The sequence below is a fragment of the Peromyscus eremicus genome, chromosome 1, assembly GCF_949786415.1.
Source record: "Peromyscus eremicus chromosome 1, PerEre_H2_v1, whole genome shotgun sequence".
In the NCBI taxonomy this organism is placed as follows: Eukaryota; Metazoa; Chordata; class Mammalia; order Rodentia; family Cricetidae; genus Peromyscus; species Peromyscus eremicus.
The window spans coordinates 35,272,532-35,286,607 of NC_081416.1; positions in this window are offsets into that span (position 1 = coordinate 35,272,532).

Here is a 14,076-nt window from a genome sequence, read left to right on the forward strand (position 1 = left end):
CTGAGGAAAATTCTTACCTGCCTTTATGACCCCGTAAGAATTCAAGCCTGGTGACCTTGCTCTGCGAGATGATTACTATGGCTTGTGTTTATAACTGGATTCCTGAGAGATTTACAGAGAACTGAGAGAATAAGGAGACTGAGAAGAGGAAAAAAAGAGAATGGAAGAACTAGATAGGTAAGAACAAGAGAGAGAAGGAGATGGGAGAGGAGCTAAAATGGGAAGGAACTAGATGGATGAGAACCTAGATGGGGCAGAACTAAGATGAGAGAATTAAGATAGAACTTCGAGGGGACAGCAGACAAATATAGAGAGAATTAAACAGAAAGGAACTAGGATTGAGTACAAAACTAAAGCTGCGTAGATAGGATTTTATCCCAGAGAAATAAAGTAGACCAACAAAGAGCTTGGTGTACTTAGATTCATTTCCCAAGAATAGTTCTCACTGTTCGTAGTTTCTCTTCTGAGTCCCTGGGAAGTATATTATTAAGGTTGATCCTTTTAATATTAAACAAAACCCTTTATTGCCCCCCTCATTCCCAGTTTACTAATGGAGATCTCATCTATTTCCCCTTCCCAGAGCAATCCATGTGTCCCTCTTAGGGTCCTCCTTGTTACAAAGAAGCTAGGTAACAAGGAGGACCCTATTACTATTTTCTTAACCACGAACATCCTTTGGAGACAATGTCCTTCCAATGCCTATTTCACTTTATTTTAAAGTCAGCAAAGTATTCTTTTACTTTGTTAGTGAAAAAAATAATTATTTAGATTCTCTTTGTTAAAAATTTTTACATTTTATTGCCATTTGCAAACTGTGATGAAATCAACACCCATCACACAGTTACACAGTTTGACAGGCTGGGGCCCTACAGTAGAGCTGGGTCGAGACAATCAGAGAGCCTGTGCATTTGAGATCCCCTACCAATCTTTACTGCCCAGCCAAAGCGGCTGAGAATGCCAGTTTCCTCAAACCCCAGCAGCACTAGACATTGTCGGGTGTGGTGGTATTGTGTTCCCCAAAATATTGTGTACCCTAATAAACTTATCGGGAGTCAGAGAACAGAAAAGCCACTAGATACTTAGGATAGGCAGTGGTAGTACACGCCTTTAATCCTAGCATTCCAGAGGCAGAAATCCATCTGTTCAAGGATACAGCCAACAAGCATGGTGACTCATGCCTTTAATCCCAGGGAGTGATGGCAGATAGCAGAAGGGTATATAAGGCTTGAAGACCAGGAACTAGCAGCATTTGGCTGGTTAAGCTTTTAGGTTTTGAGCAGCACAATTCAGCTGAGAGCCATTCGGATATGAGGACACAGAGGCTTCCAGTCTGAGGAAACAAGATCAGCTGAGAAGTTGGCCAGGTGAGGTTAGCTGTGGCTTGTTCTGTCTCTCTGATCTTCCAGTGTTCACCCCTATAACTGGCCTCAGGTTTGTTTTATTAATAAGAACTTTTAGGATTTCTGATACAGTCGGGCCTTTAAGTTGAAAGAAGATGGCTCATTATAGTTTTAATTTGCATTTCCGTAGTTACCAGTGAGGGTGGACATCTACTCCTGTGTTCATTGAATGTTACCTTTCTTCTGCAGATTGCTTATTAGATTACAAACCCATTTCTCTGCAGAGGTGTTTGTCTTTCTCACATCAATTTGTAGGAGCTCTTTGTGGATTCTAGATGCATATCCTTGACTTATCGTCCAGATTGGAGATATTGTTCACCACCTATCTTTTTAACTTGGCAGTAGCTTCCATCATCCCAAAGCTATATTTTTTATGAGATGACATCTGTCAACTATCTCCTTAATGGTTGAAGGGTTACTTAGCGTGACTTCCAGAATGCTAGAGCACTGTACCTAAGATGCTCTCAAGTCTGAGTCTCAATATTCTCTTGAACTGGGGATGTTGGTTACATTGGGAAAGTAAAGTGCTTTTCCTCTACTCTCACTGTGCAGTAACCAACACAGAAGTCTTTGATGACTTCAAAAGGTACAGAGATCCCTCCCTGCAACATCCATTCTGCAACAGACACCCATTGAGTATCCTCTAATCCAATTCTCTACTGCTACTACCTACTTTCATATCATCAATCCAATGGGCCAAGGACTCAGTCTCTAAGACTCTGCCTCCAGACTCTAGATGCCAATTCCAAACCCCAGGTTGTTTCATCTGCACTGACACAACAGCTCCAAACAGAGACTCCCACAAACTCTTCCTCAGGATTCAATGATACACTAGACTGACTCATAGATAGATTTCAAGGGAACACGTTTATATCAGATACTGGAAAGTCTAGGGCTCTAGTTCAGTTGATAGAGTGCATGCATAGCTGCACTGAACTCTAACCAGTTCAGTTCCCAGGGCTGCATAATCCAGATACGCTGGTGCATGTCAGAAATCCTAGCACCTGGGAGGTGGAGGTGTAAGGGGTTCAAAATCATCCTCTGCTATGTCAAGGACAGCCTGGGCTAGCTACATGAGATCCTGTCTCAAAACAGAAACAAACAAACAAAAGCCCTGAAAGTACAGATAAAGAAGTGAATAGGGAGAGGTGTTCAGGAAGGGGCTTGGAGCATCCATGGCCTCCAGGGGACCTCTACGTTATTAGCTATGCAGAAGCCCTTTAAGTTTTAATGGATGCTTTATTGTACAGGTATGGGTGATCACACCCCCTTTCCCTAGAGGCTGGAGAGTAGGGCTAAAAATACTCTTTGATTTTGTTGAAGTCTTTTGGGGACCCATCTAAAAGCTACCAAGGGGCTCTCAGCCATCAGTCAACTCATTAGCATAGAGAAAGATGCCATCATTTTGGAGATTTCAAAGATTTCTCGGGTTGTATGCTAGAAAACCAGACAAATACCAAGTATGTGTATTTCACAACATCACATCTGTGCTTTATTTTTCTCCTCTCATATTAGTGGGGTATTCTTTTGCTCAAGAAAACAAAGTCTATACTTGCATAAAACCCAAACCCAGAATATCTGTATTTGTTCACTCCAGCTGAAAACAAGAAAAAAAATGGAAGCTTCTTGTCTCAAAGCAGACAGCTGAATCAGCACACACATAGAGTCCTCCATTAACACAAAATTTTGTATAAGGAAAGATGAATAGATAATGTGAGTGAAGTGTGTGGAACAGGTTTATTTCTTCAAAAGCAAGTTCTTTACCCTGTGTGTCCTGTGGTGACCCTTCCAATGAGCAGTTGTCTAAAAGCTGTCAGGCTGTGAGGAGAATGCTACTGCTTTTTATTGTTCTTGTAAATCATGGAGCTATATCATACCAACAATAGATAACTTTTCAAAACTCACACAGATGATAAATGGCAAATCAGGATTGGAACCTGGGTGTTCTAATACCAAGTCAGCTCTTTCCATGATATGCAATGTGTTTACAGAGTCAAAGACTATGAGCATTGATGTGTGTGTGTGTGTGTGTGTGTGTGTGTGTGTGTGTGTGTGAGTGTGTGTACTTCTTGGTCTCTGTATCTAAGTCTCTATGTATAGATCTGTGTGTGTTTCTATGTGTGTGTATGTGTGTGTGCACGCATCTGTTTGTGTTTGTATATATTTCTGTTTCTCTGCATGTTTGTTTTTCTCTGTCCATGAGTGTTCACATGCTCATGTGTTACGGGCTTCTGTACTTTTCTATAGGTATATACATATGAATCTTCTGTGAATATTGGAAGAGAAAAAGAGGAGACATCGGTGGGGCGAAGTGTGCAGTGATTGTGAAGGGAAGTGTCAAAGTGAGTATGCGTGTGCTTGTCTAAAAACAATTACGATTTTTATGTAAGGAATGATCACATATTTTTTTAAATTTTAGCCAACGTATTTAGAAAATGAGACTTCTAGTTCAAATCTTGGCCACCATTCTTTGGTTTCCTTGTCTATGTCTCCCAGTGTCCCTCAAGCATTCCAGATCAAATGTGTGCTCAGTAGAGCAAGGCTAACAACCTAGAAGTGGGAACTAATCTATATTTATAAATACCGGCAAGTCTAGAGGAGCCAATGAACTAGTAAGCTAATGAGGTGGGTTTCTGTTGCCTGGGGACATAAGTGAGGTCATTCTGTTTGCTTTAAGGGAATTGGGATTTACAAGACTATCATGCTAATATGTATCTGACATGGTCAGTTTTGGTGCTGTGATCCTACTTGGTTATAGGGAAAGTAGAGAGTTTCTGATGTTAGTAATGGGGAAAGTATAGGTTTGCTGGTCATCCATCTGCAGAAAAAAGAGATTATATCAAAGAATTACCCAGAGGGCCAGCAAAGCCCAACCATAGCTTCCTGTGTGAGATTATCCCATGGAGTTTAGCCATCTACAGAGAATGAGAATGGGTGAGCAAGATGGAGCTAGGAAGGAAGAACAGAGCATACACTTTTCATGTGTTAGCTCAAGGCCTTGCCTTGTGTCATGGTTCCCGGCCTTCAGGACAGACTGATTCTAAAATCATTATCCTCTGCCCTCACTCAGGTAATGTTCCAGCTTAGACTCCCTACATCCTCATTGTGGCTCTGGTCCCTCTGGTACTTTGAGATCTCTCTGTCCGTGTTGTTCTTACCACAGTTAACCCTCTAGCATGAGCTTTAGATTAGTCTCATCAGTTCTAGGACAGTCACAACTCAATAACAGTGGCCAGCTGTCCTTCAGTGTGTTCTGTCTCCCAGCTGCTGTCTGAGGCTTTACAATGTGAGCACATTTAGTACTCCCTAGAACAAAAAACACACTGTCACCCCACTTCACAGGTGAAGAAAAAAATATAGGATAATAGAACTAAGTTAGTAAGGTTATGCCAGTTGCCTGAGGTCTCTCAGCTGATGAGTGACAGAGTTGGCATAGATTTTATGCTGTCTGGCTTCCAGCATGTACTCCCACTAACAAATGTAGTGTCTACATCAGGCTCAAAAACATCAGTTAAGTGAAAGGACAATTGGCTTATTTCATCCTGACAACGATCTCTCAAGATGACACAGCTTCATGAGAAGATGGGCATGGCTAGGTAGAGGAACAGTCTACCTTCCCACCCAGGTCTGTACCTTGAAGTCTTTATCGCAGAAATGCATTCACATTACTAACTGACTTGGTTCAGACCCAAGAGCAGGGTGAAGAATCTCCACTGAATGAACCTTTGGGAAAGTGACCAGAGGAACAGGCTAATGCCACAGGAGTGGTGAGGACCCCAGCCAGGCTAAAGGCTGTTTCCTATCTTCACCTTTTAGAAGATTTCACTTATATTCTCTCCCTCTCTTCCTCTCATAGAATATTAAATCCTGGGTGTGCTCATGTGGGTGGGGGAGGGGATTTTTCCTTAAGAGCTGCTTGAAGGAATAAGATAATGGTGCCAGAAAAAGCAGTGGAGTTGGGCTCAAGTTCTAGTTCCCCGCCCAGGACTGTTATGAGAATTAAAGAGGTTAATTCACAGAAAGCTCTTAAGACAATTTGTAGCATAGGCAAGTAACTCGAATACTGCTGTTGTTATTTTATATATATGCACAGCACTTGGACAGAGCAATAGATGAGGAGCCAAGGCCCCAGAGTTCCAGTCCCATCTCATTTCACCTAAAGCATCTGCCTTAAAATTAGGAGGTGTACTATTCAAGATTCAGATAACCAAGAAGATGGACAGATAGGTTGGGGCATAGGTAGATGGATGGAGAGATACTTTGATTGATCGACCGAAAGATATTATAAGGAACTGAGTCATACCATTGTAGAGGGTGAAAAGTCCTGTACTCTAGCAGGGTAGGCTGGCAGATAGGAGACACAGGATAGAGTGGATTCAGCAGTTTGGACCTGAAGACAGTTTGCCAGAAGAATCCCTAGTCCTGAGGAGGTTGGGCTGTTTCCTTTAAGACTGTCAGCGACTTAAGTGAGGCCCACCCACATGATGAGGTAAACTCTGCCTTACTCAAAGTCTACTGATTTAAATGTTAATATAGTTCTAAAAAGACCCTCATAAAAACATCTAGAATAATATCTGACCAAATATCTGGGTGCCCTCATGTAGATATGGTTATATATTCAATTAATTACCATAAAGAGAAACTTAGTATCAAAAGCATTTATAGGGAGGGGGAGACAAGATCAATGAGAAACTCTGCCCCAAGGGAATAATGTGGAGAGAAAAAAGAGCAGGGTATTAGATGCCATCGTTTGTCCTGCACACAAGCGCCCAGGCACGCACCTGCGTATTTGTGCTCATTTCTACATATACATCACAGTCACACATATACAAAAAAGCATTTGTAGTGTGTATATTGTCTTCTATTAATGTAGTTCATATTATTCATATACTTTTGAACACTAGATTCTCCTTTCACTATTAAGAATCCCTGTCTTGTAGATTGCCAGTCATTGGTGTACATGACAGGGTCTCACGAGGTAGCTATCTTGGCTGGTCTTGAACTTGGCAATTCCTTTTGCCTAAGTCTTCCACCTGCTGGCAGTACAGATGAGTGGCACCAAATCCAGGGACAAATATTTTAAAAGATTCAAAGGAAAGATAGATATTGGAACATGACAAGCTCTTTTCTGACAGCAATTTGACAGAATACTTTAAGTGTGTCTTTTGAAGTATCAGTTCTATTTTCTCCCTTACCATTCTTAAGAATAACTTGCGTGCAAGCAAAAAGGCAAGTGCCAGGCTGCTTATTATAGCATTGTAAGGAAATGAAAACCTGGAAATAGCCAAACCATTACCGGCAGAGAAAATCAAGCAGCTGACAAAACATTAAAGAGACATTGACAGTTGTCAAAATTAATGTATGATCTGCAAAAACAATCTGCTTAGAATTCTATGACATATAGATATATTAACGATGATTAAAAAAATGTCACTTGCTTAAAAATCCCAATTCCCGGGTATACATTAGACTAGAAATACAAAAAAAAATTAAATGAAACCTGTCATCCTGATAATAACGGTTGCCTCTAGATCAGTGGTTCTCAACCTTCCTAATGCTGTGACCCTTTAATACAATTCTTCAACTATAAAATCATTTTTGTTGCTACTCCATAGCTGTAATTTTTCTACTACTATTAACTATAATGTAAATATCTGATATGCATGATTATCTAGTATGAAACCCCTGTGAAGGGGTCATGCATGACCTACAGGCTGAAAAATCATTGCTCTAGAAGGACCAGTATTTATCTGTAACACTCGAATCTTGTTTTATAATAAAGAAATGCTGGTAAGTTGCCACCCAATTCAAATTTACAAACTATTCTTTAATTTCAAGTATTAGAGATTGGTCATGAGCCCTGATGTGTTACCTACAGGTATTAAAAGAATCATTATTGCAGAGTTTATGTAGCATTTCCAATTGAAATTTATACTGAAAAGTTAAATACTAGATATGTACACTATTAGTTTAATCTACAACATAGGACATCTAATTTCATGGCAGAAAGTGACTGTATTTCATGTGAAGTCAAATCCTGGCGATTTGATAAGAATTTTCTCCTAGTTTGCATACTATAAATAGATACGAGGCCTAATTTTAACTCCCAAGATAGGAACTTGAAAAGCAAAGATATATTACTCTTTTCTAAAATGTTAGCTGTGTTACAAAGCAATCCCGGATATAGTAGGCACCATTTCTCAGAAATGCACAATTTTAACCAAAGAAAAGCAAAGGCAATATTGCCATGATCTAATAAACACAGTTGCCATAAAAGAGCTAGCAAACAAGTGGAAATATTTCTCTGTAATTTCATTAAAGAAATGAAAGGGTCCTCTAGGCAACCAAAGACTGGAAATTATTTTTTGGTGCTTTTATTACACTGATCAATAACACATGTGCCTTTTATGAGATAGACCCTTGCTTTAGAGAGAAAATACAGCAGACATGATAATAAAATGACTTTACATCTACTTTGGTTCTTACATATGAGTTTAAGCTACTTTTGTCTGGGTAGGGGAAAAGGAAAAAAGAATTTCAAACAGCTCTCCTCATCACCAAGGTCACCTCTCTTGAGCCAGCCAGCTAGACATCTGGCCCATTGACAAGAACACGGGTCTAAGAGCAAGAAAGTTCCTCTCAATCAGGATATGGTTTCCTTGGCGTTTTTATGATGTTGATGTATATCTCTCTCTTCTCCCCTCCCCTTCCTCCATCCCATCCAGTTCTCTGAGTCTGGGATCCCTTTTATAACTGCCCTTTTAACACATTTTCATGTGAGTTCTTAAACTTGCTGGCTTTGGGCTACGCCACTCTTGAAGCAGCTACACCGGTACTTGAATCGTGGGTGGGCCACTTACCATCTATCTCCTTGACACTGCGAAAACCATTACTCCATGGAGACAGGCTGAGACTCTGAAACAAAGGAAAGAGACTTGTCGTGAACAAAGGAGGACACTTGTCATTCCTACAAAACCCCCTCTGAGGAAGCGGATCTTACAACCTGTCCTCTGCTTTCTGTTACTGATAAAGAATAGGGAGACGTAATGTCTGAATGCATTGGAAGTTTCTGCAGAGAGGTGGCCGTAGGGAGTGAAACAGCATCAGAGGTAAGCTCTTAGTCATCCATGAGTTGATGTGGCTCAAAGGTGCTGAATGGGTGAGGCAGAGTCTCAGGAGGAAACCCATCATTTCCCAATCCTGCTTGAACTGTAGCTTTGAAGACAGCATACAAACAACAAAGCCTTTGGGGTCAGCCTCCATCTCTTGGGGCCTGACATTTCTCTCATTGTACCATGGGAGAAACAAAATATAGTTTTAGGTCCAGTGGGATGGTTGCCTCCTTTGATGGGCTCTGAGGAACTCATTCAGCATGGAGCTTAATCAAATGGTGGAAACCAGGATATAAGGGGAAAGGCTGGAATTTTGTGGCTTTATACTTTTTATTTATTATTTTCGATTCTATTATTTGATTAAAAAGGCCAAAGCAAAATGCAAGTTTTATTAATTTGAAATTTCCACAGCATAAAACGGAAATGCTAATAACTCTACTGTCATTCTATATTAATCAGGCAAAATATAAAGCCAATGAATTATATGTAACCACTAAAAAAAAATATGCTGGACAGTAAGTAAGAAGGCAAATTACTGAACGTGTGACCATGAAAGCCATATCATTATCTCAAAGTTACATATTAATAACAAAATGAAGAAAACAATATTATTCAAAAAACTTTGTACAAATTGACTCTATCAAAACTCTGGAAGGTTGCAAATTGAATATAACTTAAAGATTCGGTTGACCCCGACCAACAGACTCTCAGACTGGTGTCACAGCTCATGCCTGCCTTAGTACAGAATTTCCCAGCTGCTGATAAACGGGAGGTGCTAATGAAGAATTATAAATTGACACCCAGCGTTTTCCCCCAACTGACCCTTCTCACGTCATTTGTTTCTGTTTTATTAACGTTGAGGGTAGTGCTGGAGAAACTTCCTTGTCGCCATTTGCTTTCTGCGTCTGGGACACCAGTTATAGATTAGCGTCAGAGACAGCATCACCAGCTTGCCTTTGACTCCTCTGGCTTCGGTGACGGTGGATGAGGTATCTAATGCAGAGTTAGCAACATCCGTTTCACCCCTGGCATGTTTATATTCTGCTTTTCAGAAAGTCTTCGAGCTGGAGTAAGAAATATTCTCTGCTCTAGGAGCTTGGCTTTATCGATTGTCATTTTCATTCTCCTCTGGAGGGTTATAGAGGTGTGGAAGAATGCTTTCTAAATGAGTATAGTTTTATTGGATTTGAAATTTTAATGTCATGAATAACTCTGGGTATATCTCAAGTCGTAAAAGATTCAGAACTCAGATTTTTTTTCAGTGTTGATCCCATAGAAAATCCATGTATTTTTGTACTTAAAAAGAATATTGTGAAATTATTTCTGTAAATAATATAAAGATCATAGTATTGTGCATTTACTAGTAACGAGAACATCCAACTGGTTTCTTTTTTATAAAGTTCCTATCCATTTCAGAGTCAGTTCATGAAGATGTGAGCTCAACATGAGACATAGGGAGAACATACTTGTCTTCCAAGCATACAGAACCCTCCTACTGTGTGGACACAAAATCCTCCTACTATGTGGATACAGAACCCTTCAGCTATGTGGACACAGAACCCTCCTGCTATGTGGTCACAGAACCTTCCTGCTATGTGGTCACAGAACCTTCCTGCTATGTGGACACAGAACCCTTATGCTATGTGGACACAGAACCTTCCTGCTATGTGGACACAGACCATTCTGCTATATGGACACAGAATTCTCCTGCTATGTGGACACAGAACCCTCCTGCTATATGAACACAGGATTCTCTTGCTATGTGGACACAGACTCTTCTGCTATGTGGACACAGAACCCTCTTGCTATATGAACACAGGATTCTCCTGCTATGTGGACACAGACTCTTCTGCTGTGTGGACACAAGGAGAATTGATGGGAGTGTGGGAAGAACCAACCTTTCCACAGTCAAAGCCAAGAAAACATCAAAGTCCCTGTCTACTTTAGACTCATGGCCAGAGCTGAAATGCACACAGCCACCCAGCCAGTTTTGGAGGCTAAGAAGCCTGCACACATCAGCACAGTTACAGCCAGCCTGGGAGCCCCTGGGATGCTGCCCTGCTGTTCACAGCATGAACCTAGGCAGCTCATCTCTGTGTAGTCCAGATAACATGTAAATGAAGTTTGAAGGCCAGCTGGGTCTACTCAGAGACTAAGGAGATGGGGCGGGGCTTTGTAAGGTACTCCCCACAAAGGTGCTCCTCACATGGCCTGTGTCTGTTCCTTTGACCTGTAAGGAAATGTTAAGTTTTGCATGAAGAAAATAATCCAGTTTCTTCATTTCATTTTCCTGCTCAGAACTTGTAAGCACCACGACCTGAGTGTGCTAGCCTAAGACTCAGTGTCCAGCGGATTCTGGCCATAGAGGGCGGGTCCAGCATGTCCTGGTTTGTGAGAGCCATGCCGTTCTGCATAATTTCTGATGCCCAGGAGGCCAGAGGATTTGCTTTTTCAGTAGATCAAATAAAAAACAGATAGAGAGAGAAAGTTCAGGACCAAGGGGCCCTGGTAATTCTCCATGACATGTTTTCTTCTGAGAGGCTGGAGCCCATCCATAGCTGTATACCTCCCTGGAGCTAGAACATGCTTTCTGACTTTACACCTCTGTAAATGTCTCTTTCTAGGTTGAGCTGATAATGACTTATAAGTCTAAAACTGTAGTATGAAATGAAATTAAAAAAAAATAGAACCCATATGCAATTTTATTCAATAAACATTTGGGTATCTTTTTATTTCAGGCATTGTATTAAAACCTGGTGTATAAAAATGAATAAAATAAAAACCAAATATAAAAGGAGCTCATCCTTGCAGGAGAGGAAATATTTACATAGCAATTACTGGGAGAGAGGAATAGCCAGACTTTAGATATAAAAGGGAGTCAGACAAGGCATTAGACTCGTTCCACAGGAAGATGACCCAAGCTGAGTCCTGCAGGATAATCAAGACCTTATCAATATGACCTGGGAAAAGTCATTTAGACAGAAGAATTAATAGGGACAAAGTTTTGAGGCTAAGAAAACCATGGCTGTGTTTAGAAAACAATGGTTAGCAGCAAAGGTTCCTATGTAATTTGAGCAGATAATGAAAGACTTAGTGTCTTAGTTAGGGTTTCTATTGCAGTGAAGTGATACCATAACCATGGCAACTCTTATAAAGGTAAAACATTTAATTGGAGTGTTTTATATTTTTAGAGATTTAGTCCATTATCATCATGGTGCAACATGGTGACATGCAGGCAGACATAGTGCTGGAGAAGGATCTGAGAATCCTACGTCTTGACCCACAGACAACAGGAAGTGGTCTGAGTGTCACACTGAGTGAAGCTTGAACAAAGGAGACCTCAAAACCCACCCCCACAGTGACACACTCCAACAAGGCCACACAACTCCAACAAAGCCACACCTCCTAGTAGTGCCACTCCCTACAGGCTCAGGGGGGGCAATTACATTCAAAACACTTCACCAGGGAAAAGGCTGGCAAGTGGAGAGGAACTTAGCTGCAAAGTGCCATGTCTGCCAGGCTAAAGGAAGAAGGCCATCGTGAGATTCCAAGGAAAGGAGGGAAGTAATAGCTTTTTCTAGAAAGTTCACTTATGTGGATGTGCAAAAACAGATGCATGTCAGAAGCAAGTGTTACAGACACAGAGAGGAAGGAGGAGATGGCATCATCATTGGGATGCTTAAGGGGGTGCCACTCTAGGGAAAGCTGTGCTTTTATTTCTTAAAATAGAGGAGCTTTGAGCCTGTTTATGACTGAAGTTCAGTTGCTGTGATGGCCAATCACAACTGTTTACTTGACTGGAATGAGGAGCACCTAGAAGATGAGTTGCCCTTTTATGGGTGTGCCTAAAGGGTATTCCCAGAGGCAATTAACTAAGAGGAAATGCTTTCCCTGAATGTGTGTGGCACCATCCTATAGGCTGAGGACTCGGATGGAAAATAAATAAATGAAAGGAGGGGACACATGTATACTCCCAGGCTTTCTCTCTGTGTAGATGAAATTCCAAATGGTCTTATTAAATAAGAAACACAGAGCCAAATAAAGAGTTAAAAGCCCAGAGATCAGAGCAGTAGCCAAGAGCTAAGACCACTTTATCTTACCACTCGCTGTTGTCCTTTCCCTGAGAGAGAGAGACCTTCTTCCTGTGTCCTGTCTTTTTATTGCCTTTCTGTTCTGCCTTCTCATTGGTTCTAAACCCAACCACATGACTTGCTCATCACTGCCAGTCTATACAGACCTCCAGGTCTCTATGGTTAGTACTGAGAGGTCACCGTTTGGCTGTGTCCTTGAACACACAGAGACTCTGCCTGCCATGTGATCGGGATTAAGGGCATGTGCCACACACACCAGACTTCTGCTAAATGGCTTGCTCTTAGCTCTGATCCCCAGGCAACTTTATTTATTAACATACAAATAAAATCACATTTCGGCACAAATAAAATATCACCATATCTCTCTGTTCCCTGGTCGCTCCAAGGTGAGTGACTCCCAGACCATGCTCTAGTTGCCACAATGGCCTTCATCATCATAGTCCCATAGCAATGGAGACAGCTGACTGTGGACTAAAACCTCTGAAACCGTGAGCCAAAATCCATTTTTCCCTCTTTTAAGGTGTCCATTCAGATATTTTTCCTAGCAATGTGTAAACTAAGACAATTACCACTGAAAATGGGGAGGTTGATTGGCTCAAGACAGGAGGGGATCATCAATGAAGATTTTTACCTATGGGTTCACATGCTGAGTTTCTTTTAAGTAACTACCTCTACTGTGTTAGTATTTGTGTGTTTGCAAAAGAAAACACTGAAGAGTTATTGTCATTGTATGACAATAAGGAATGTGATTGAAAGGAGAGCAGATGTCAGTAGAGAAATGCCTTCATTTCAAAAGCTGAGCATCTATCTCCCTCATCTCTAATAACCTCATTTAAAAAACAGCCATCGATTCTATTTTGTGTGTATGTATGTTTTTCATTTGCATCATCTAGTTCCATGGGTGATAGTTCTTGGGTTCTTTGATGTTCCTAAAGCTAGGGTTTTCTTGAATATCAGAGATTCATTTGAACGTCAAGATTCCTTTCAGAGGTATTTGTGGGTGACTATATAGTCCATGGACTTGTAGAACTTGCCTTTTCTGCTTTATCCAGTTGTGTGTATTTGGGGGATACTGCAGTTTAGTTCAAATAATGATCATGTTTATTCCTATTTAGGAAACCTTAGACTCTTAAAAACTTGTATTTTAAATTTTTTTCTACAATATATTTTGGTCATATTCTTCCTCCTCCTCCAACTTCTTCCAGAACCTCTCCCACCTTCTTACCCCCATAACTTCATGTTCTTTCTCTCTCCCAATAAATAATTAAACTCACAGAGAAAAAATAAACAAAAATCAAAACAGACAAACAATCAAGGAAGAAAGTCAACAACAGAGATTAAAGATGGCAGCAACTGCCAGCACCTGTGGGTGAGCCTGAGAGACCCATGGAGGCTTCTCAGGGTGACTTGAAGGTGGAGGGTGAGCCTGAAAATCTGAAGTCTCTACAAAACAACTTTTAAAAAGGCAGGTCT